Source organism: Hordeum vulgare, chromosome 7H (genome assembly GCF_904849725.1).
Source record: "Hordeum vulgare subsp. vulgare chromosome 7H, MorexV3_pseudomolecules_assembly, whole genome shotgun sequence".
NCBI classification, from domain to species: Eukaryota; Viridiplantae; Streptophyta; class Magnoliopsida; order Poales; family Poaceae; genus Hordeum; species Hordeum vulgare.
Window position 1 is genome coordinate 47367908 of NC_058524.1, and position 24113 is coordinate 47392020.

The window sequence follows — 24113 nt, forward strand, 5'->3', positions numbered from 1 at the left end:
TGGGATGCCCAAGGAGTCTTCTGTCATGCCAGGTCCGTCGACCGTCCAGTGCGACGCCCGACACCTCCCGGAAGACCAAGTGGGAGCCGCCAAGGAGGCCATGGTGCAAGTGGAGTTGATGGTGGGTGATGCCAAGGAAGCGTACGACTCCATCGCGTCTTTGTACAAGAGAAGCTTGGAGCTCCGGGACGATATCCGAGTAAGTGCGCTAGTAAGTGTTTACTTTCCTCTTGTAACTCACTTGGGGTTTAAGTGATATACTCGGATACAGTAGGATTATTTTGCAGTGGGTTCACTCCGAGTGAACCCAGTGGGTGTAGTCCCCGAGACTTCTGTCGAGTGCTTGCTCGGCAGTTGTCTTTATATGCATTTTCAGTTATCTGAGCAGATCAGAGCTGGTCTGCCCGAATATTACCAGTGGGGGCACTCGGAGTGCATCCAGTGGATGTAGACCCCGAGAGTAGTGTTACTTAGGTCGGGTAATAGCATTCTCGTAGATTTGTGTGTTTGTCATGTAGCTCAATAGGGCCTGCCTGTTCGAGCTTCATGCCACTGGGGTCACTCTTAGTGAATCCACTGGGTGTAGTCCCCGAGACCGCCGTCGAGTGCTTGCATTGGCAGGGGTCTGAAGAACTTTGAGCTTTGTTTTTTTTCCTTGTTGAATGTGTCTGAGCTTCCCTTTGCGCTGAATTGGCAGAAGACTTGTGAAATGGGATCCGCGTACAATACCCTGAAGGCTGAAAAGGTTCAGCTTGCTGCGGAATTGGAGGCGGCTGTGAATGAATTGGCTGGTGTGAAGGGGGCTCTTGCTGACCGAGAGAAGTCTTTGGAGGAGTCCCGGGAGACCAACAAGGCATTGGTGGCCGAAATTGAGAAAATGGGCAAGCAAAGAACTGAACTAATGGGTCAGATGAAGGTGATGAACCGTCGATGCATTTCGCAGGAGAAGTATGTCAACGACTGGGCAAGGAAGATGATTGCACTGCTCGGTGGTGAGCTTTTTGCCGAGTGCTTCTTGACTTTGTAATTTCATTCTGCGCTTACTTTCTGCTCTTCTTTTCTTTGCAGATTTTTGTCTGGACGCTGAGGCTGAAGCAGCCGACATTGAACAGTCGGTTGTTCCGAACGTTCCACTCGGCGACGAAGCCAATCGGGACATGCTCCGAGCACATATTCGCCTTGGCAGAGTGGGACCTTTCATTGGCCGTCTGAGAGAAGTCATCGGCCGGATCGACAAGGAGCTGTGGCCCGAAGACGATTCCCGGCAGGAAATAGAAGGGTTGATGACTCGGCTAGAGGACGTCCCGAACAGAGTGCAGGCATGGAAGAAGTCTGCTGCTCGTTGTGGTGTGGACGTGGCGCTATCACTGGTCCGAGTGCACTGCAAGGAAGCTCGCGAAGAAAAGCTGAAGGCGTTGCAGGTCGCCAACACCAAGAAGCTTCGATTCGAAGATTTTATGGAGACCTTCCTCGAGACAGCCACTCGTATCGCGGACGGGATCGACCTTGAGACCTTTGTGGAGCCTGCCAGTCCCGGTGCCAGTCCTGATGACGCTTGAAAAGCTTTACCTCGGTATGCCGAGTGGTATCTGTATCAAACTTGGGCCACTGCTATTGGCCGTCACATTCGTGGTTCGGTGTGGATAAGCTTGATCCAGACCGAGCCGACTATCGTAGATCCAACTTTGAATTCGAATCAAATATTTTGCTCTTATTTCGCCAAGTTTATTTTCTGACACAATTTTGGCTCGTGGTTTTTGTTTGGCGTTTCTTGGTGAAGCCAATGGCAAACATGCGGAGCATGTAATTGTCAATTGTCTTCACATCCACATGAGCCTCAATGAGGGTCTGCTAAGCCTCCGAGTGGATCTCGAGGATACACTCGAAGGAAGCCTTTTACTTAGGTGATTCTGGATCGCAGCTAAGTCCCCGAGTGCGGCATCTCGTGCACACTCGGAGTGAATTGATACTCATGTAGTTGTCAGTTGTCTTCACATCCACATGAGCCTCAATGAGGGTCTGCTAAGCCTCCGAGTGGATCTCGAGGATACACTCGAAGGAAGCTTTTTACTTAGGCGATTTTGGATCGCAGCTAAGTCCCCGAGTGCGGCATCTCATGCGCACTCGGAGTGAGTTGATACTCATGTAGTTGTCAGTTGTCTTCACATCCACATGAGCCTCAATGAGGGTCTGCTAAGCCTCCGAATGGATCTCGGGGATACACTCGAAGGAAGCTTTTTACTTAGGCGATTCTGGATCGCAGCTAAGTCTCCGAGTGCGGCTTTTAGTGCGCACTCGGAGCGAGTTTTGTACTTAGGCGATTATGAATCGCAGCTAAGTCCCCGAGTGCGACTTTTAGTGCACACTCGGAGAGAGTTTTTTACTTAGGCGACTCTGGGTCGCAGCTAAGTCCCCGAGTGCGGCTGTTAGCGCACACTTGGAGAGAGTTTTTTACTTAGGCGACTCTGGGTCGCAGCTAAGTCCCCGAGTGCGGCTGTTAGCGCACACTCAGAGAGAGTTTTTTACTTAGGCGACTCTGGGTCGCAGCTAAGTCCCCGAGTGCGACTTTTAGTGCACACTCGGAGAGAGTTTTTTACTTAGGCGACTCTGGGTCGCAGCTAAGTCCCCGAGTGCGGCTGTTAGCGCACACTCGGAGAGAGTTTTTACTTAGGCGACTCTCGGTCGCAGCTAAGTCCCCGAGTGCGACTTTTAGTGCACACTCGGAGAGAGTTTTTTACTTAGGCGACTCTGGGTCGCAGCTAAGTCCCCGAGTGCGGCTGTTAGCGCACACTCGGAGAGAATTTTTTACTTAGGCGACTCTGGGTCGCAACTAAGTCCCCGAGTGCGGCTGTTAGCGCACACTCGGAGAGAGTTTTTTACTTAGGCGACTCTGGGTCGCAGCTAAGTCCCCGAGTGCGGCTGTTAGCGCACACTCGCAGAGAGTTTTTTACTTAGGTGACTCTGGGTCGCAGCTAAGTCCCCGAGTGCGGCTGTTAGCGCACACTCGGAGAGAATTTTTTACTTAGGCGACTCTGGGTCGCAGCTAAGTCCCCGAGTGCGGCTGTTAGCGCACACTCGGAGAGAGTTTTTTACTTAGGCGACCCTGGGTCGCAGCTAAGTCCCCGAGTGCGACTGTTAGCGCACACTCGCAGAGAGTTTTTTAGACCGGAGTTTGCAAACGCGGAAGAATTTTGGACCTGCAAAAAATCAGTCTGCTTTGTATTACTTCAATGATACTTGTTCTTTTCTTTCCTCCGTCGGCGGTCACGTGTAGAAGCGCTTCAGGAGATCTCCGTTCCATGCTCGCGGCTCGTCCGTTTCCCTGTCGAGGTTGTAGAGTCGATATGCCCCATTGTTCAGCACCTTAGAGATGATGAAGGGTCCTTCCCAGGCGGGAGCCAACTTGTGAGGCCTCTGCTGGTCCACTCGGAGCACCAGGTCACCTGCTTGGAATGTGCGACTCCTGACGTGCCGCGCGTGAAAACGCCGCAGATCTTGTTGATAAATTGTTGAGCGAGTCAGTGCCATCTCGCGCTCTTCTTCTAGTAGATCCACTCCGTCTTGCCTGGCCTGCTCCGCTTCGGCTTCGGAGAAGAGTTCGACTCGTGGAGAGTTGTGAAGCAAGTCACTCGGAAGGACTGTCTCTGCTCCATAAACGAGGAAGAACGGGGATCGCCCTGTAGATCTATTCGGAGTTGTGCGGAGGCCCCACAACACCAAAGGCAGCTCGGTGACCCATGCGCCGGCGGCATGTCCAACTTCTCGCAGGAGTCGAGGCTTCAACCCTTGAAGAATAAGTCCGTTCGCCCGCTCTGCTTGCCCGTTGGTTTGAGGGTGCGCCACAGATGCAAAATCTACTCGGATACCTTGGCCTGTGCAAAAACCTTTGAATCTGTCCGAGTCAAAGTTTGTGCCATTGTCAGTGATTATGCTGTAGGGGACTCCGAATCTGGAGATGATGTCTCTGACAAATTTTATGGCCGTAAGGGCGTCGAGCTTCTTGATGGGCTTGGCTTCAATCCACTTGGTGAACTTGTCGACTGCCACCAACAGATGAGTGAATCCCCCTTGGCCAGTTCTGAATGGACCGACTGTATCTAATCCCCACACTACGAACGGCCAAACAAGAGGGATTGTCTTCAGCGCAGACGTTGGCTTGTGGGACTTGTTCGAATAGAACTGACAGCCTTCGCATCGGTCGACCATATCCTTTGCCATTTCATTCGCCTGCAACCAGAAGAAGCCAGCTCTGAATGCTTTGGCGACGATTGCTCTTAAGGAGGCATGATGGCCGCAAGTTCCCGAGTGAATTTCTTCCAGGATTAACTGTCCCTCCTCAGGGGAGATGCATCGCTGAAGGACTCCCGAAACACTTTCCTTGTACAACTGGCCATCAATGACGGTGAAGGACTTCGACCTGCGAACGATCTACCTCGCTTGGACTTCGTCCTGTGGTAATTTTTGCCTCAGGATGTATGCAATGAACGACACAGTCCAATAGGGGATGATAGCAAGAATCTCCATGATCAAATCAACCACAGCGGGCACCTCAACTTCAGTCGGATCTGTTGAACTCTTCGGTTGTACCGGTTCCTCTGTAAAAGGATCTTCTTTCACCGAAGGGAGATGTAGGTGCTCGAGGCAGACATCACTCGGGACTGGTCTTCGAGTGGATCCGAGTTTTGCCAACTCATCACCTGCTTGGTTCTTCAGTCGCGGAACATGGTGAAGTTCCAAACCTTCAAACTTCTTCTTGAGCTTCCTTACTGCGTTGTAGTATGCAGTCATGGTGGGGTTCCTGACATCCCACTCCTTCATCACTGGATTAACCACCAAATCTGAATCGCCATAGACCATCAGGCGACAGACGCCGAGTGTGATGGCCATGCGCAATCCGTAAAGGAGAGCTTCATACTCTGCCTCATTGTTGGAAGAATCGAAATGTATCTGCAACACATAATTAAGCTTATCACCTTTTGGCGATATGATCACTACGCCAGCACCGGAGCCATTCAGCATCTTGGATCCATCGAAGAACATAGTCCAATGAGCCGAGTGGATGTGAGTGGGTTGCTGTTGTTCTACCCATTCTGCTATGAAGTCAGCCAGAGCTTGAGACTTTATAGCCTTCTTGGCTTCAAACTTGATGTCGCAGTATAACATCTCCATAGCCCACTTCGCCACTCGGCCTGGTGCGTCTCGATTGTGGAGGATTTCTGACAACGGAGCATCAGAAACGACAAACACCGAGTGGTCTTGGAAATAGTGAGCCACCTTCTTTGCAGTCATGTAGATCCCATAAATAAGCTTTTGATAATGGGGATACCTCTGCTTGGAAGGAGTCAGGACTTCGGAGAAATAATATACTGGCCGCTGAACCTTGTACACTTTGCCTTCTTCTTCACGTTCGACTGTGAGAACAGTGCTCACGACTTGATTTGTAGCCGCGATGTACAGAAGAAGGGGTTCTTTACTGAGCGGGGCAGTAAGAACCGGCTGGGTGGAAAGCAGGGCTTTGAGGTCGTCGAATGCAATCTGGGCTTCGTCTGTCCACTCGAAAGTATCTGATTTCTTCATGAGTCGGTACAGAGGTAACGCCTTCTCGCCGAGTTGAGCGATAAATCTGCTCAAAGCCGCTAGGCAACCTGTGAGCCTTTGAACATCATGTATTCTGGCCGGCCGCTCCATTCGGACGATGTTCCCGATCTTTTCGGGGTTGACATCGATTCCTCGTTCGGAAACGAAGAAACCGACTAACTTTCTGCTGGGAACACCGAATGAACACTTGGCAGGGTTGATCTTGATATTGTACCTACGAAGGTTGGCGAATGTTTCTGCCAAGTCAGTCAGCAGGTCGGAACCTTTGCGTGACTTGACTACGATATCGTCCATATATGCCTCCACATTTCGACTGATCTTGTCAAGGAGGCATTTCTGGATCATGCGCATAAAAGTTGCTCCTGCATTCTTCAAACCGAATGGCATAGTGATGTAGCAGAAACACCCGAATGGGGTGATGAAGGCTGTTTCTAATTCATTCGGACCATACAGACGGATCTGATGATAGCCCGAATAGGCATCAAGGAATGATAAACGCTCGCAACCCGCAGTCGAATTGACAATTTGATCAATGCGGGGGAGCGGGAGATGATCTTTCGGGCAAACCTTATTGAGATGCTTGAAGTCGATGCACATACGGAGGGACTTGTCCTTCTTGGGCACCATGACAACATTGGCGAGCCACTCGGAGTGGTGTACCTCGCGAATGAAGTTGGCTGCCAAAAGTTTAGCCACCTCCTCTCCGATTGCCTTCGTTTTGTGCGCGGCGGACCGACGCAGGCGTTCTCGGACGGGCCGAGCGATAGGATCCACATGCAGTCGGTGCTCAGCCAACTCCCTGGGTACACCTGGCATGTCAGCGGGCTTCCATGCGAAAATGTCCCAGATCTCACGGAGGAATTGGATGAGCTCGGCTTCCTATTTTGGATCAAGGGTGGTGGAGATGTTCGTCGGGGCGGTGGTGTCGTCTGTCAGGTGGATGCTGACTTTCTTCGTGTCGCCCGCCGACTGGAATGCGTACTCCGAAGCTGGCTTCTTCGAACGCATCAAGTCAGCGGGGTCGGCCGTCTTCTTGTACTCATCCAGCTCGAGGATAGCCATCTGCTGATCGGCAATCCACGACCCCTGCTGCAGACACTCTTCGGCCCGCTGCCGATTGCCTGTGATGGTGATCACACCTTTGGGACCCGACATCTTCAGCTTCAAATACACGTAACATGGACGGGCCATGAAACGTGCATACGCCGGACGGCCTAGAATTGCATGGTATGCACTCTGGAAGTCCACCACCTCAAATGTCAGCTTTTCCTTGCGGAAGTTCTTGTCGGAGCCGAAAACGACGTCCAACGCGATCTGGCCGAGTGACTTGGCCTTTCGTCCTGGGACGACTCTGTGGAACTGCATGCTGCTCTCGCTAAGTTTGGACATCGGAATGCCCATCCCATTGAGAGTGTCAGCATACATGATGTTCAAGCCGTTGCCGCCATCCATGAGGACTTTGCGCAGTCGGACTCCTTCCACCACCGGGTCGACTACCAGAGCCTGCCTCCCCGGGGTGGGCACGTGTGCTGGATGATCCGACTGATCAAAGGTGACCGCAGTCTGAGACCACTTGAGGAACGTGGGGTTGGTCGGGGTGGCCATGTTCACCTCCCTGTTCACCAGCTTCAGTCGACTCTTGCTTTCCACGTTAGCAAAAATCATCAATGTTGCGTGGACTTGGGGGAACGGATCCTCCTTGTCCTCATCATCCTGCTCGTTGTCCTTTTCACTCGGCTGCCCTTCGCCGAACCCTTGGATGAGGAGGAGACATTGCCGAGTGGTGTGCTTCGGGAATATGGCGTTGCCTTCTTCATCCATCTTCGTGTGGATTGGACATGGCTGATCCAGGATGGAGTTCCCGAACTGCTTCTTCTTGGGGGTGTACTGAGCTTTCCCCTTGCCCTGGAACTTGGCATTTGTAACGTGTAACAACCAAGATGCGGTCCTTTCCGATATGGGGGTCGAGGCCCCCGAATAGGAAAGAAGCGCATCTAAGCGTTTTGCAAGCAAGTAAACATAGCACAGAAATATAATTACAAGTAGACAATTTGGGATTCAACTGTCTTCTTATTAATAATACAGAGTACAACGCAGATACAAACAAGGTAGTTCCGGTACGGACTACAAAACAAGGAAAATGCTATGCTACCCGCTGCAGGCCCACGATCACGACCACGGCTCAGTCCTCTGGATAGTTCACGTAAAGGCGATCTGTCTCCTCGTCGTACTGCCACGCCAGCTGGGTGCCGTCGGGATCATCTGTCTCTGGGGTACCTGTACCTGCTGGGAGTTTCGGAGGAATCCGTGAGCCACGGGGACTCAGCAATCTAAGACCTTGGTGCCAGAACTAGCCATGTTATTGGGTAAGGAAGGGATGAAGTGTATCAGGCTGCTGCATCCTATAATAGAATAAGTGGCTAACTTACGCAAAAGAGAAGGGAAGGTGGTCTATGCTAACAATCGGGAATACTTGGTCAGAAAGTGATCCTGAACACCTACCTACGGCATTCATAACCCCACCGTGTTCCCGGTCGAAGAGAGATCTTCGAAGGGACAGTCACGGTTACGCACACAGTTGGCATTTTTATTAGTTTATGTTTAAGTTCTCTAATACCGGATGTTAACAAAATATTCCAAGTTGCCACATAACCGCGGGCACGGCTTTCCGAAAGATTAAACCCTGCAGGGGTGCTCCAACTAGTCCATCACAAACGAACACAGGCCGCAAAGGCATCCTCTATCACGAATCTCGCGATCTGGTCGGATTCCTTAGAGGAAAACCTCAACTCTGGGTGAAACCAAAGCTTCACTGGGATTCCTATACGCAAGATATACCACTAAGGTAAGACAAGACTAGCAGGACCTCCCGGTGTGTCGATGACCCGATAAGAGCCGCGTATCTCAGTCTCAGGACAACACCGTCTATGCAAAGTGGACAAGGACCAAACCTCAAGTTTCCCCGGGGTGGTTTTGCCGACTGCTAGGTGGTTGGACCAACACTCATGAGGAGCACTGGCCCGGGTTGTTGATTAGGATCCTCGGGGTAGCTATTCCCTATGCAGTTTATTATTAAGTGAATAGCAAATTAAAACCAATGTTGGGTCCTGCCGGACAAGCCTTAGCACTACGCGATTTATCAAGGGGGTCCCCATAACAACCCCGAACGTGTTAGGAGCGATCATTATGGAATCAAACATCGGTAACCGGTAACTAAGGCGGCAATAACGGAACAAGACACCCGGCAAAAGGCTAGGCCTCCCGTCATTTACCAAGTATATAGGTGCATTAATTAAATAAAAGAATTTAATATAATGATATCAAGCTCATGTCATCACATGATTTTAAAACACCTGCAACTAACAATACTAACATTAGTAGCTGAGCAAGCCTACCTAGCCATACAAGTTTGCTAGGAAAGAGTACGGTGTTTGGGCTCATGGCATATGAAGAGGCAATATAATTTCAGTGGTAGGCAGCAAGCAATATGACATGGAATCGAAACTAACATAACAAGTCTAGAGATGGAATCAAGGTCATATCATCTTGCCTGTGATATCCTCAGCTTGGAATGGTTCTGGATCGTTCTGCACGTACTCTCCTGACTCCACGTATTCGTTCTCTGCTCCCGGTGCTACCCAACATAAGAATAACAGCCAATGAACAGCAGCACCACAAGATGCAACAATCACATGATGCATGAGATGAAAGTTGAGCATGCACCACTATTTCTATCACTAGCACAAGCAAAATAAACTACAGCAAGTTTCTGGACAGAACTGGGCACTAAGCTATTTTGACATGCATGAGAATGACATGAACAGATGCAGCTCGTAAAAACGGTGCAAAACCATATAAGGAACATTGCAAACGGAGCTACGGATCAACGGTAATCAACGAAACAAGATATGAAGCTCTACGTGAAAGATTCAACACCACACACACAATTGGCACAAATCTGGTATTCCCAGGTATCCAAGACATGTAATAACCCAACATGAATGAAATGGAGCAAGGTAGAACACCACAACATCAACTAAGCACATACTTTGAACAAAATGGCAAAACTACATAATCTGCCAGTTTCTGCATCTTAGCTGTTTGGGAGCAACATGCAACTTAGCTACAGGTCTTCAAACATGACAAATAATATATGTGTCTGTTGCCAACCAAGAACACTACAAGCACCAGCAAGAATCACAGCAAAAGGAATTAATCTCTAGAAGCTACAAGGCCACAAACTTTCCCCAAACCATCAGATCTCAGGGACTTAGTGAAAATTCCTGCACCTGAGTTTCTGTTTCTGTTCTGAAGCTTTTTGACAGCAATCAAAACACAATCTACTGGACTCCAAATGACTTGAAAATTGACAGGAAGCTTCACAAACTTACCAGGTTCAAAATACTAGCACTGAACCAAGGCCATTTCTCAACAGAATGACCAGCACATCCTCATCTACAGGTGAAGAAAATGTTTCCAGCATCCCAGACTTAGTGAAATTTTCAGAGTTCAAAAATCTGGAATTTTCCAGCCACATGCCCACTTTGTCTAGGCATAGTTTGCACACACATGTCACCAAGAGGTAGTTGGCACCACTATGGTGTTGAGCACAAACCCCTACTATTAACACACAAAAATCCATGCCCTTGGGCTCCTCCTATACCATGGAATCAAGGACCAAACTTTCAACAAAATGTAAATGCAATTCCATAAGGTATTTCTTTTAAGAAGACAATCACATAGGTTGATTTTCATGTGCACAATGACAAAGTGACATGGGGGTTTGAACCCCATGTTTGTGTCATGCACATCAACAACACCCACACATATATCACACTATCACTAGCATCAAGCACAACAAAATATAAATCCAATGCTAACAAGAGAGTTTGCACACCCTCACATATGGGCATGTGATGGTACACACTCTCACATGCATTACTAGGATCACCCTAGGAATCATGTCATCCTCAAGGTGCAACCCCCACAATAATCTACCCATGTTGAACTAGTAAGCTCCGCCTTCACATGCTATCATAGCTAGCCACCTAGTGCATCACATCACAACAAATACATGTGGTGAGGGGGAGGCATCCACACCCCACTAAACCTATACAAGCAATTAAGACTACAAGAACAACTTAGCCCACACTAAAGCTCAAAAGATGGGGCTATACATGATTAACTAGTGAAACTTCCACACCTTAAAGCACAACACCCACAATTAGCAAAACAACTAGCATCAACCCCTATGAAGGGTAACTTCACATCACAAAGGTGCAACCACCATAAGCATCACAAGGCTAGCAACATCATCTATCACACACTAGTGTGCAGAACACACACACAGTTAAATCTACCCTATCTATACTAGCAGAAACAAAAATAAAACACCACTATTCCTAAGAATTAGCTAACCAGAAGAATTAACAGAACTAACAAGCCACTTTGTACAAGAGTTAGAAAAACAGAAATGAAATAGGCAGAAAAGAAAAGACAGCAAAAACAAAGAAACAGAGGCTCCTGGGAATCGAACCCAGAACCTCTGGTTCCAGCAACAGCAACAAACCACTACACCACTGTCATCTAGTCGACAGGATAGAGGAAAGAAACAGAGTAAGCTGATTCACTAGTCACTGTGCAAAGAAATAGCAAAAATAAAAAGAGGCCGAGGGGGGATCGAACCCGCGCCCTCTCATCAGGCACAAACACTCGCTACCACTGCACTACGGATCGAAGTCTGAACAGGTACGCGCGAGAAAAGAAAATGAAGGGATACTCTCGAACTGATCTGCCCTCTGATCTACCTTACTCAACAGAGACACAACAGGCAACATACGCAGACCAACTGATCACGCCAACGATGACGGGGAGGCTTCCTGGCCGCGACGCTGCTGTCATGAGGGGGAGGAAGCCCTCCTCTGCGCAACACACCCACAAACACTGCTCTAAGCAGATCCAACCCCTACCACTGCAACCTACTACGCTGCTGCAACTTGAACAGAGGTAAGCACGCACCACGGGCGGATCCGAGCCGAGCTACGGGGAGGAAGGAAGGGGGAGGCGCAGCCTCACCTTGGGAAGGAAGGGGGGTTCCGATCTGACGGAGAGGAAGCCGGACCGGAGGGAAGAAGGCGAGCCGAGGTAGTTCTGCCGTAGACCGAAGTAGAGGAAGCAGTACGCCCGGTTCGCGCCGTTGACGAGGACGAGCTCGACGGGAGGGTCGCTCCCCGGGGCTTCTAGCACCGGGAATGGGTCGCGGGGAACCACCCCGAGCCCCCGGACATGGCGGCCTTGCGGCTCGACGGAGCACGCAGGGGTAGACGCGACGAGGCACTTCTCTGTACTCTCTGCTGTTAGGTAACGTAGCATAAATTCAAAATTTTCCTACGCATATTCAGATCTTCCTATGGAGAGACCAGCAACGAGAGAGGGGTAAGAGCATCTTCATACCTTTGAAGATCGCTGAGCGGAAGCGTTGCCAGAACGCGGTTGATGGAGTCGTACTCGCAGCGATTCCGATCTAGTGCCGAACTACGGCACCTCCGCGTTCAACACACGTGCAGCCCGGTGACGTCTCCCGCACCTTGATCCAGCAAGGAGGAGGGAGAGGTTGGGGAAGAACTCCAGCAACATGACGGCGTGGTGTCGATGGAGAGACGAGGTCTCCCGGCAGGGCTTCGCCAAGCACCGGCAGAGAGGAGGAAGAAGAGCGGGGCTGCGCCGAGAGAGAGGGAAAACCGTGTGTCTCAATGGCCAAAAGTGCCCGATATATATAGGGGGAGGGAAGAGGGGGTGCCACCCCTAGGGTTCCCACCCTAGGGGGTGCGGCAGCCCCCCCAGATGGGAGGTGCGGCGGCCAGAGGGGGGAGGAGGGGGTGGCGCACCATCTGGTGGGCCTTAGGCCCACCTCGCCTAGGGTTAGCCCCCCCTTTTCTCTCCCTTGCGCTATGGGCTGAGTGGGGAGGTGCACCAGCCCATCTAGAGGCTGGTTCCCACCCCCACTTGGCCCACCTTATCTCCCGGGGTCGTTGCCCCCCTTCGGTGGTCCCCCGGGCCCCCCTTCGGTGGTCCCCCGGGCCCACCTCCGGTGGTCCCGGTGGTCCCGGTACGTTACCGGTGATGCCCGAAACACTTCCGGTATCCGAAACCATCCGTCCTATATATCAATATTTACCTCCAGACCATTCCGGAGCTCCTCGTGACGTTCGGGATCTCATCCGGGACTCCGAACAACTTTCGGTAACCTCGTATAACAATTCCCTATAACCCTAGCGTCATCGAACCTTAAGTGTGTAGACCCTACGGGTTCGGGAGACAGGCAGACATGACCGAGACACCTCTCTGGCCAATAACCATCAGCGGGGTCTGGATACCCATGGTGGCTCCCACTTGGTCCACGATGATCTCATCGGATGAACCACGATGTCAAGGATTCAATCAATCCCGTATACGATTCCCTTTGTTTGTCGGTATAGAACTTGCCCGAGATTCGATCGTTGGTATACCTATACCTTGTTCAATCTCGTCACCGGTAAGTCTCTTTACTCGTTCCGTAGCACGTCATCGTGTGACTAACTCCTTAGTCACATTGAGCTCATGATGATGTTCTACTGAGTGGGCCTAGAGATACCTCTCCGTCACACGGAGTGACAAATCCCGATCTCGATTCGTACCAACCCAACAGACACTTTCGGAGGTACCCGTAGTGCACCTTTATAGTCACCCAGTTATGTTGCGACGTTTGATACACCCAAAGCACTCCTACGGTATCCGGGAGTTGTACAATCTCACGATCGAAGAAAAAGATACTTGACATTAGAAAAGAATTAGCATACGAACAATACGATCTAGTGCTAGGCTTAGGATTGGGTCTTGTCCATCACATCATTCTCCCAATGATGTGATCCCGTTATCAACGACATCTAATGCCCATGATCAGGAAACCATGATCATCTATTGACCAACGAGCTAGCCAACTAGAGGCTTGCTAGGGACACATTGTGATCTATTTATTCACACATGTATTACTGTTTCCTGTTAATACAATTATAGCATGAACAATAGATGATTATCATGAACAAGGAAATATGATAATAACCATTTTATTATTGCCTCTAGGGCATATTTCCAGCAGTCTCCCACTTGCACTAGAGTCATTAATCTAGTTACATTGTGATGTATCGAACACCCATAGCATTATGGTGTTGATCATGTTTTGCTCGTGGAAGAGGTTTAGTCAACGGGTCTGCAATATTCAGATCCGTGTGTACTTTACAATTATCTATCACTCCACTCTGGCATGGTCCTGGATGGAGTTGTAGCGGCGCTTGATGTGCTTCGTCTTCCGGTGAAACCTGGGCTCCTTGGCTGTGGCAATGGCTCCAGTGTTATCACAGAAGAGTGTCATAGGACCCGACGCGCTTGGAACCACTCCAAGGTCGGTGATGAGCTCCTTCACCCAAATTCCTTCATGAGCCGCTTCTGAAGCAGCTATGTACTCCGCTTCACATGTAGATGCTGCCACGACTTCTTGCTTGCTGCTGCACCAGCTCACTGCCCGACCATTCAACACATATACGTATCCGGTTTGTGACTTAGAGTCATATGGATCTGTGTCGAAGCTAGCGTCGACGTAACCCTTTACGACGAGCTCTTCGTCACCTTCATAAACGAGAAACATTTCCTTAGTCCTCTTCAGGTACTTAAGGACAATCTTGACCGCTGTCCAGTGTTCCATGCCTGGATCACTTTGGTACCTCCCTACCAAACTTATGGCAAGGTTTATATCAGGTCTGGTACACAACATGGCATACATTAGAGAGCCCACGGCTGAAGCGTAGGGGACATAACTCATCTTCTCTCTATCTGCTGCTGTGGTCGGCGACTGAGTCTTACTCAATCTCATACCTTGCAAAACTGGCAAGAACCCTTTCTTTGAGTTTTCCATATTGAACTTCTTCAATATCTTGTCAAGGTATGTACTTTGCGAAAGACCTATGAGGCGTCTCGATCTATCTCTATAGATCTTGATGCCTAATATGTATGCAGCTTCTCCAAGGTCCTTCATTGAAAAACTCTTGTTCAAATAGGCCTTTATGCTCTCCAACATCTCTATATTATTCCCCATCATTAATATGTCATCCACATATAGTATGAGGAAAGCTACAGAGCTCCCACTCACTTTCTTGTACAGACAGGCTTCTCCGTAAACCTGTATGAACCTAAACGCTTTAATCACCTCATTAAAGCGAATGTTCCAACTCCGAGATGCTTGCACCAGCCCATAGATGGAGCGCTGGAGCTTGCACACTTTGTTAGCACCCTTAGGGTCGACAAAACCTTCTGGTTGCATCATATACAACTCTTCCTTAAGGTTCCCGTTAAGGAACGCTGTTTTGACGTCCATTTGCCAAATTTCATAATCATAAAAAGCGGCAATTGCTAACATGATTCGGACTGATTTCAGCTTCGCTACGGGAGAGAAAGTCTCTTCGTAGTCAACTCCTTGAATTTGTCGAAAACCCTTTGCGACAAGTCGAGCTTTGTAAACGGTTACATTACCGTTTGTATCAGTCTTCTTCTTGAAGATCCATTTATTTTCTATGGCTCGCTGGTCATCGGGCAAGTCCACCAAAGTCCATACTTTGTTCTCATACATGGATCCTATCTCGGATTTCATAGCCTCGAGCCATTTGTTGGAATCCGGGCCCGCCATCGCTTCTTCATAGTTCGAAGGTTCACCGTTGTCTAACAACATGATTTCCATCACAGGGTTGCCGTACCACTCTGGTGCGGAGCGTACCCTTGTGGACCTTCGTGGTTCAGTAGTAACTTGATCCGAAGCAACATGATCATCATCATTAACTTCCTCTACAGTTGGTGTAGGCGCCACAGGAACAACTTCCCGCGCTGCGCTACTATCCTGTTCGAGAGGGGGTGTAATTACCTCATCAAGTTCTACCTTCCTCCCACTTACTTCTTTCGAGAGAAACTCTTTCTCTAGAAAGGATCCATTCTTGGCAACAAAGGTTTTACCTTCGGATCTAAGATAGAAGGTATACCCAATAGTTTCCTTAGGGTATCCTATGAATACGCATTTCTCCACTTTGGGTTCGAGCTTTTCCGGTTGAAGTTTCTTCACATAAGCATCGCAGCCCCAAACTTTAAGAAAGGACAACTTAGGTTTCTTGCCAAACCATAGTTCATATGGTGTCGTCTCAACGGATTTAGACGGTGCCCTATTTAAAGTGAATGCAGCAGTTTCTAATGCGTATCCCCAAAATGATAGCGGTAAGTCGGTGAGAGACATCATAGATCGTACCATATCAAATAAAGTGCGATTACGACGTTCAGACACTCCGTTGCGCTGCGGTGTGCCAGGCGGTGTCAGTTGTGAAACGATTCCACACTTCCTTAGGTGTGTGCCAAACTCGTGACTCAAATATTCTCCTCCACGATCAGATCGTAGACATTTAATTTTTCTGTCACGTTGATTCTCAACCTCACTCTGAAATTCCTTGAACTTTTCAAACGTCTCAGATTTGTGCTTCATCAAGTAGATATACCCATACCTACTCAAATCATCGGTGAGAGTGAGAACATAATGATAACCACCGCGAGCTTCAACGTTCATTGGACCACACACATCAGTATGTATTATGTCCAATAAGTCGGTTGCTCTCTCCATTATTCCTGAGAATGGAGTCTTAGTCATCTTGCCCATGAGGCACGGTTCGCATGTGTCAAATGATTCAAAGTCAAGAGACTCTAATAGTCCATCAGTATGGAGCTTCTTTATGCGCTTAACGCCGATATGACCAAGGCGGCAGTGCCACAAGTATGTGGGACTATCATTATCAACTTTGCATCTTTTGGTACTCACACTATGAATATGTGTAACATCACGATCGAGATTCATCAAGAATGAACCATTCACCAGCGGAGCATGACCATAAAACATATCACTCATATAAATAGAAAAACCATTATTCTCTGACTTAAATGAGTAGCCATCTCGCATTAAGCAAGACCCTGATACAATGTTCATGCTTAAAGCTGGTACTAAATAACAATTATTAAGGTTTAAAACTAATCCCAACGGTAGATGTAGAGGTAGCGTGCCGACGGCGATCACATCGCCTTTTGAACCATTCCCGACGTGCATCGTCACCTCGTCCTTGGCCAGTCTCCGCTTATTCCGCAGTTCCCGCTTTGAGTTGCAAATGTGAGCAACAACACCGGTATCAAATACCAGGAGCTACTACGAGCGCTGGTAAGGTACACATCAATAACATGTATATCACATATACCTTTAACGTTGTCGGCCTTCTTGTCCGCTAAGTATTTGGGGCAGTTCCGTTTCCAGGGACCTTTTCCCTTGCAATAGAAGCACTCAGTCTCAGGCTTGGGTCCATTCTTTTTCTTCTTCCCGGCATCTGGCTTACCGGGCGCGGCAACAACTTTGCCGTCTTTCTCGAAGTTCTTCTTACCCTTGCCTTTCTTGAAACTAGTGGTCTTGTTGACCATCAACACTTGATGCTCTTTCTTGATTTCTACTTCTGCAGATTTGAGCATCGAGTACAACTCGGGAATGGTCTTCTCCATCCCTTGCATGTTGTAGTTAAGCACAAAGCCTTTGTAGCTTGGTGGGAGAGACTGGAGGATTCTGTCAATTATAACATCATCTGGAAGTTCGACTCCAAGTGAAGTCAGACGACCGTGTAACCCAGACATCTTGAGTATGTGCTCACTGACAGAACTGTTCTCCTCCATCTTACAACTAAAGAACTTGTCGGAGACTTCATATCTCTCGACACGGGCATGATCTTGAAAAACTAGCTTCAGCTCCTGGAACATCTCATATGCCCCGTGTTGCTCAAAACGCCTTTGGAGCCCCGTTTCTAAACTGTATAACATGCCACACCTAACCAGAGAGTAGTCATCACTCCGCGTTTGCCAGACGTTCAGAATGTCCTGGGCTGCTGTGGGAGCGGAAGGGTCACCTAGCGGCACATTAAGGACATAAGCCTTTTTAGCTGCTTCAAGGATGAGCTTCAACTTGCGAACCCAGTCCGCATAGTTGCTACCATCATCTTTCAGCTTGTTTTTCTCTAGGAATGTGTTGAAATTGAGGTTGACGTTGGACATCTACAATATTTATAAAGACAACTTTTAGACTAAGTTCATGACAATTAAGTTCATTTAATCAAATTGAGTATGAACTCCCACTTAAATCGACATCCCTCTAGTCATCTAAGTGATACATGATCCATGTTGACTAACCCGTGTCCGATCATCACGTGAGACGGACTAGTCACCATGGTGAGCAACTTCATGTTGATCGTATTCAACCATACGACTCATGTTCGACCTTTTGGTCTCTTGTATTCGAGGTCATGTCTGTACATGCTAAGCTCGTCGAGTGAACCTAGGTGTTTCGCGTGTGTAAATCTGGCTTACACCCGTTGTATGCGAACGTTAGAATCTATCACACCCGATCATCACGTGGTGCTTCGAGACTACGAACCTTCGCAACGGTGCACACTTAGGGGAATACATTCTCGAAATTTTAAGAGGGATCATCTTATTATACTACCGCCGTTTTAAGCAATAAGATGTAAAACATGATAAACATCACAATGCAATCATATAGTGACATGATATGGCCATTATCATCTTTGCTCTTTCGATCTCCATCTTCAGGCATCGCATGATCATCATCATCACCGGTGTGACACCATGATCTCCATCATCGTGTCTCCGTGAAGTCGTCATGCCAACTACTACTATCACTACTACTATAGCTAACCGTTAGCAATGAAGTAAAAGTAGTAAGCACATGGCGTCACATCTCATACAATAAATTAAGACAACTCCTATGGCTCCTGCCGGTTGTCATACTCATCGACATGCAAGTCGTGAAACCTATTACAATAACATGATCATCTCATACATCATACATGCAACATCACAACTTTGGCCATATCACATCACATGTCAAACCTTGCAAAAACAAGTTAGACGTCCTCCAATTGTTGTTGCAAGTTTTACGTGGCTGATTTGGGTTTCTAGCAAGAACGCCTTCTTACCTACGTGACAGCCACAACGATGATATGCCAAAGCTATTTACCCTTCATAAGGACCCTTTTCATCAAATCCAATCCGACTAGAGTAGGAGAGACAGACACCCGCTAGCCACCTTTATGCACGATGTGCATGTCTCTCGGTGGAACCAGTCTCACGTAAGTGTACGTGTAAAGTCGGTCCGGGCCGCTTCATCCCACAATACCGCCGGAAAAGAATAATACTAGTAGCGGCAAGCAAATTGACAAATCATCGCCCACAACTTTTGTGTTCTACTCGTGCATAGAATCTACGCATAGAAAACCTGGCTCGGATGCCACTGTTGGGTAACGTAGCATAAATTCAAAATTTTCCTACGCATATTCAGATCTTCCTATGGAGAGACCGGCAACGAGAGAGGGGTAAGAGCATCTTCATACCTTTCAAGATCGCTGAGCGGAAGCGTTGCTAGTACGCGGTTGATGGAGTCGTACTCGCAGCGATTCCGATCTAGTGCCGAACTACGGCACCTCCGTGTTCAACACACGTGCAGCCCGGTGACGTCTCCCGCACCTTGATCCAGCAAGGAGGAGGGAGAGGTTGGGGAAGAACTCCAGCAGCACGACGGCGTGGTGTCGATGGAGAGACGAGGTCTCCCGGCAGGGCTTCGCCAAGCACCGGCAGAGAGGAGGAGGAAGAAGAGCGGGGCTGCGCCGAGAGAGAGGGAAAACCGTGTGTCTCAATGGCCAAAAGTGCCCGATATATATAGGGGGAGGGAAGAGGGGTGCCACCCCTAGGGTTACCACCCTAGGGGGTGCGGCAGCCCCCCCAGATGGGAGGTGCGGCGGCCAGAGGGGGGAGGAGGGGGTGGCGCACCATCTGGTGGGCCTTAGGCCCACCTGGCCTAGGGTTAGCCCCCCCTTTTCTCTCCCTTGCGCTATGGGCTGAGTGGGGAGGCGCACCAGCCCATGTAGGGGCTGGTTCCCTCCCCCACTTGGCCCACCTTATCTCCCGGGGTCGTTGCCCCCCTTCGGTGGTCCCCCGGGCCCACCTCCGGTGGTCCCGGTGGTCCCGGTACGTTACCGGTGATGCCCGAAACACTTCCGGTATCCGAAACCATCCGTCCTATATATCAATCTTTACCTCCGGACCATTCCAGAGCTCCTCGTGACGTCCGGGATCTCATCCGGGACTCCGAACAACTTTCGGTAACCTCTTATAACAATTCCCTATAACCCTAGCGTCATCGAACCTTAAGTGTGTAGACCCTACGGGTTCGGGAGACAGGCAGACATGACCGAGACACCTCTCTGGCCAATAACCATCAGTGGGGTCTGGATACCCATGGTGGCTCCCACTTGCTCCACGATGATCTCATCGGATGAACCACGATGTCAAGGATTCAATCAATCGCGTATACGATTCCCTTTTTTGTCGGTATAGAACTTGCCCGAGATTCGATCGTCGGTATACCTATACCTTGTTCAATCTCGTTACCGGTAAGTCTCTTTACTCGTTCCGTAGCACGTCATCGTGTGACTAACTCCTTAGTCACATTGAGCTCATGATGATGTTCTACTGAGTGGGCCCAGAGATACCTCTCCGTCACACGGAGTGACAAATCCCGATCTCGATTCGTACCAACCCAACAGACACTTTCGGAGGTACCCGTAGTGCACCTTTATAGTCACCCTGTTACGTTGCGACGTTTGATACACCCAAAGCACTCCTACGGTATCCGGGAGTTGTACAATCTCACGGTCGAAGGAAAAGATACTTGACATTAGAAAAGCATTAGCATATGAACAATACGATCTAGTGCTAGGCTTAGGATTGGGTCTTGTCCATCACATCATTCTCCCAATGATGTGATCCCGTTATCAACGACATCTAATGCCCATGATCAGGAAACCATGATCATCTATTGACCAACGAGCTAGCCAACTAGAGGCTTGCTAGGGACACATTGTGATCTATTTATTCACACATGTATTACTGTTTCCTGTTAATACAATTATAGCATGAACAATAGACGATTATCATGAACAAGGAAATATGATAATAACCATTTTATTATTGCCTCTAGGGCATATTTCCAACATCTGCTAATCCTACAGAAGGTTTACCTTGGGGAGGAAGGAAGAGATGGAGGGGGAGGAAGGAGATGGCGGCGGCAGGAGGGAACCCTAGTCGAGGGGAGGGCTCGGACGCCCAGCTAAATAGGGGCCCTCGACGTTTGTGCCAGGGCACCGTCAACTCCTCCCTCTCTCTCTCTCGTTCTGACGGAAAGGAGTTACGCGGGGGGGGGGGGGGGGGAGAAGTGACGGCGTCAGGAAGGAGGAGGGGGCTCACTCGCATGGGCTCCTAGCGCCGGGAGGAAGAGCAGATGGGCTAGCGAAGTGGAAGGAAGCCCACAGGCGACCACTATAAGAAAGGCCCCAGTGGCCTTTCCCGAATAAAGGAAAAACCAAGAAGGAAAAGAAATAAAACAAATAATCTGGTGGGAATAAACTTAAAAGGAAAAATCCCCTGGTCATAGAAAAATGTGACCTAAATTAAAAAAATAAGAACAAGATTTTTAGTGTATGCAAATATTTTACAAAACAGCATTAAGTTTGCTGTTTTGTGGCATTGCCATCTGTATAAAACACTCTCAAAAATCACCAAACTAGCATAACTACACACTCACCTTAATCCCTAAACACAAGACATTTTAGAACCACTTTTGGGAAGATGAAATTTTGAACATGAGATTACATAGCACTCACTCCTACACTCCACACACCATCATCACATGTGAATCAACACAAGAAATTACCATACCACAACATCACACCTAGCAAGATCACATGCAATCATAACACCACAATACTAACTCCTAGTAAGAACATATGGAAACATGATCATGACATGCAATCATAAGGTATGGCAAGGAATGATATGTTATGCATGCATGCAAGGGAAGCAAGTAATAAGGGACACACATGAAATCATGGCTCAAAATGACAACATCACAATCTCTGACAAGGTGGTCCCATATGAAGTAGGTTACAAAAAGGGAAAGTCCTACACTTGGGGCATTACATAACGGCAGCTGCCTCTGCGTGCAGAGTGGACGGAGCTTTCTGCTTTTGCTTCCGATTGCTGTTCCCATCTCCGTCGGCGACTGCCTTGTGCTTGCCGCTACGTATGCGGTCCTCTTCTTCGCCATTTGCATAGCGTGCGGCTATCTCCATCATCTTGCTCATCGAGATTTCGCCTGTCCGACCAAACTTCAGGTACAGATCTTTGTACCGCACGCGTGCCTTCAATGTGCAGACTGCTTGATGCTCTGTGACGTTCTCCACCGTGTGGTAGAGGGTCGTCCAGCGCTGGATGAAATCGCGCAGGGGCTCATTCTGCTTCTGGACGCAGTGTTGGAGCTCCACGAGACTAGCAGGGCGTTTGCACGTGCCCTTGAATGTCCTGATGAACACTCGGGACAGATCTGACCAGCTGTAGATGCTTGATGGAGCCAACTGATTCAGCCACGCTCGTGCCGAGCCGTCGAGCATCAGGGGGAGATGTTTCATGGCGACCTGGTCATCTCCGCCACCGATCTGGACCGCCACTCGGTAGTCGTCCAGCCACGTTTCTGGCTTGGATTCTCCTGTGAACTTGCTGATCCCCGTCGCCAATCGGAAGTTGGGAGGGATGTCAGCTGAACGGATGGCCCGACTGAAGCACTCGGGGCCAGAGACGATGGTCCTGCTTCCACTCGGACGGTCTCTATCGTGACCATCACGGTGGGCTCGACTCCTGTCGACCTTCCTCTGGGCGATGTACCCTCTTGCGTCGGGCCTTGGATCGTACGTGTCACCGACTGAATGCCGATCATCATGATGTCGGGGCCCGTAAGGCCCACCCCGCGGAGGGGTGCGTGAACGGCGACGATCTTCGGGATTCGTGGAACGGCTGCCCCCTCTACGTCGCTGATGAGAGTGGGGGTTGTAAACCGACCGATGTGTGTTCACGTGAACAGAACTGTTGTGGATCCTGTTGTGCGACTGGGAGACCGCCGAATTCTGCTGCTGCGCCGTGTGTAACAGGGCACGGATCTGCTCGATCCCTCTACCAGCCTACAAATGAAATTGAAGGGAATCGGCTATCTTGGCAGCGGCAGCCAGGTTGAGGACGGGTGTACGGAACACCTCGACGTTGCTATGACGAGTGCGTCGACTGGCAGAACGGTGGTGCTGACAGCGAGCGTCGAATGATTCGCCGACCTCGTGCTCGTTCCGGCCAGTCCGGTGGGAACTTTCATGGGAATTTGCCATGAGAACTTCGGCTGCAGGCCCGCGACCCAAGTACTCGGAAGGTAACTCAGTTGGAACTGAGCCCAAGCACTGGGACGGCGGCGCGACCACAACCGACTCGAGGACCGCCACTTGAGAGGACGCGTTCTGGCACGCCTGGGCGTGTCGCACCCAACACTGGAGCCGCGGACGACGGGACCGCTTGTTGCGGCGCGTGACGGGGGCGAAGGTCGACACCGGGGCCGACTGCTGGAGAAGAAGGACGCCGCGGGCATCGGCATGGAAGTGCGTAGCCCTGCAACTGGGGAGCGCCTCGATGTCGAGAGACGCATCCCGAAGCCATGCCGAATCATCGACGATGAAGGAGAGTGCGTCGAAGAGGATCTCCCGACCCATGCATAAATCTCCGCTGGACGACATGATGAAAAGATGAAGCTGCAAACTCGCCGGAAGTCGCTTAGACGCGTGCCCTACGGTGGGCGCCAACTGTCGTGGGTATAAGTCTGACAGTAGATGTGTAGGGTACGAAAGGATGGGCAGAGCCATAGCTACGGCGAGGTTGTATGAGTTCAGGCCCCTCTGCGGTGGAGGTAAAAGCCCTACGTCTCAGTGCTCTTGGGAGCTTAGTGGCGAGTGGAATATAGGATTACAGTAAAAGCCAACCCCTGCACCAGTGGGGAAGGGAGGCTTATATAGAGTGCGCTGCCCTTCACAACGGCCCGGTGGACAGGGGTGGAGTAGTGGCGAATAAATGCGTACATTACAGGTAACGTATGCCTTAAATGCTAATAATGGTGTATGAAAACGTATGACCGTTGCCCTCCTGGGAGGTTACGATGTACAGAGTGGAATTCAGTCGGTACGATAAATATGCTCCGAATGCTCGTCACCGACTGGATGATGGGGGGGGGTCCTTAGTTCAGTCGGAACTGTCTAAGGGCCTTGCCCTCTATGAAGGGTAGTCCTTGGGTAGGACCTATAGGGCAGGCCTATGACCCTACCCTGGGACTATAATCCCATCAAGCATAGACACAACCGTCGAGTTTAGTGCAACAGCGGTGGTCTCCGCCCCCTGTGGGCTCGGTATGCGTCAATGTTGATGCAACTCTCTTCCCTGAAACTCGCCGGATGGGATGTGGGATTTGTTGGAATTAT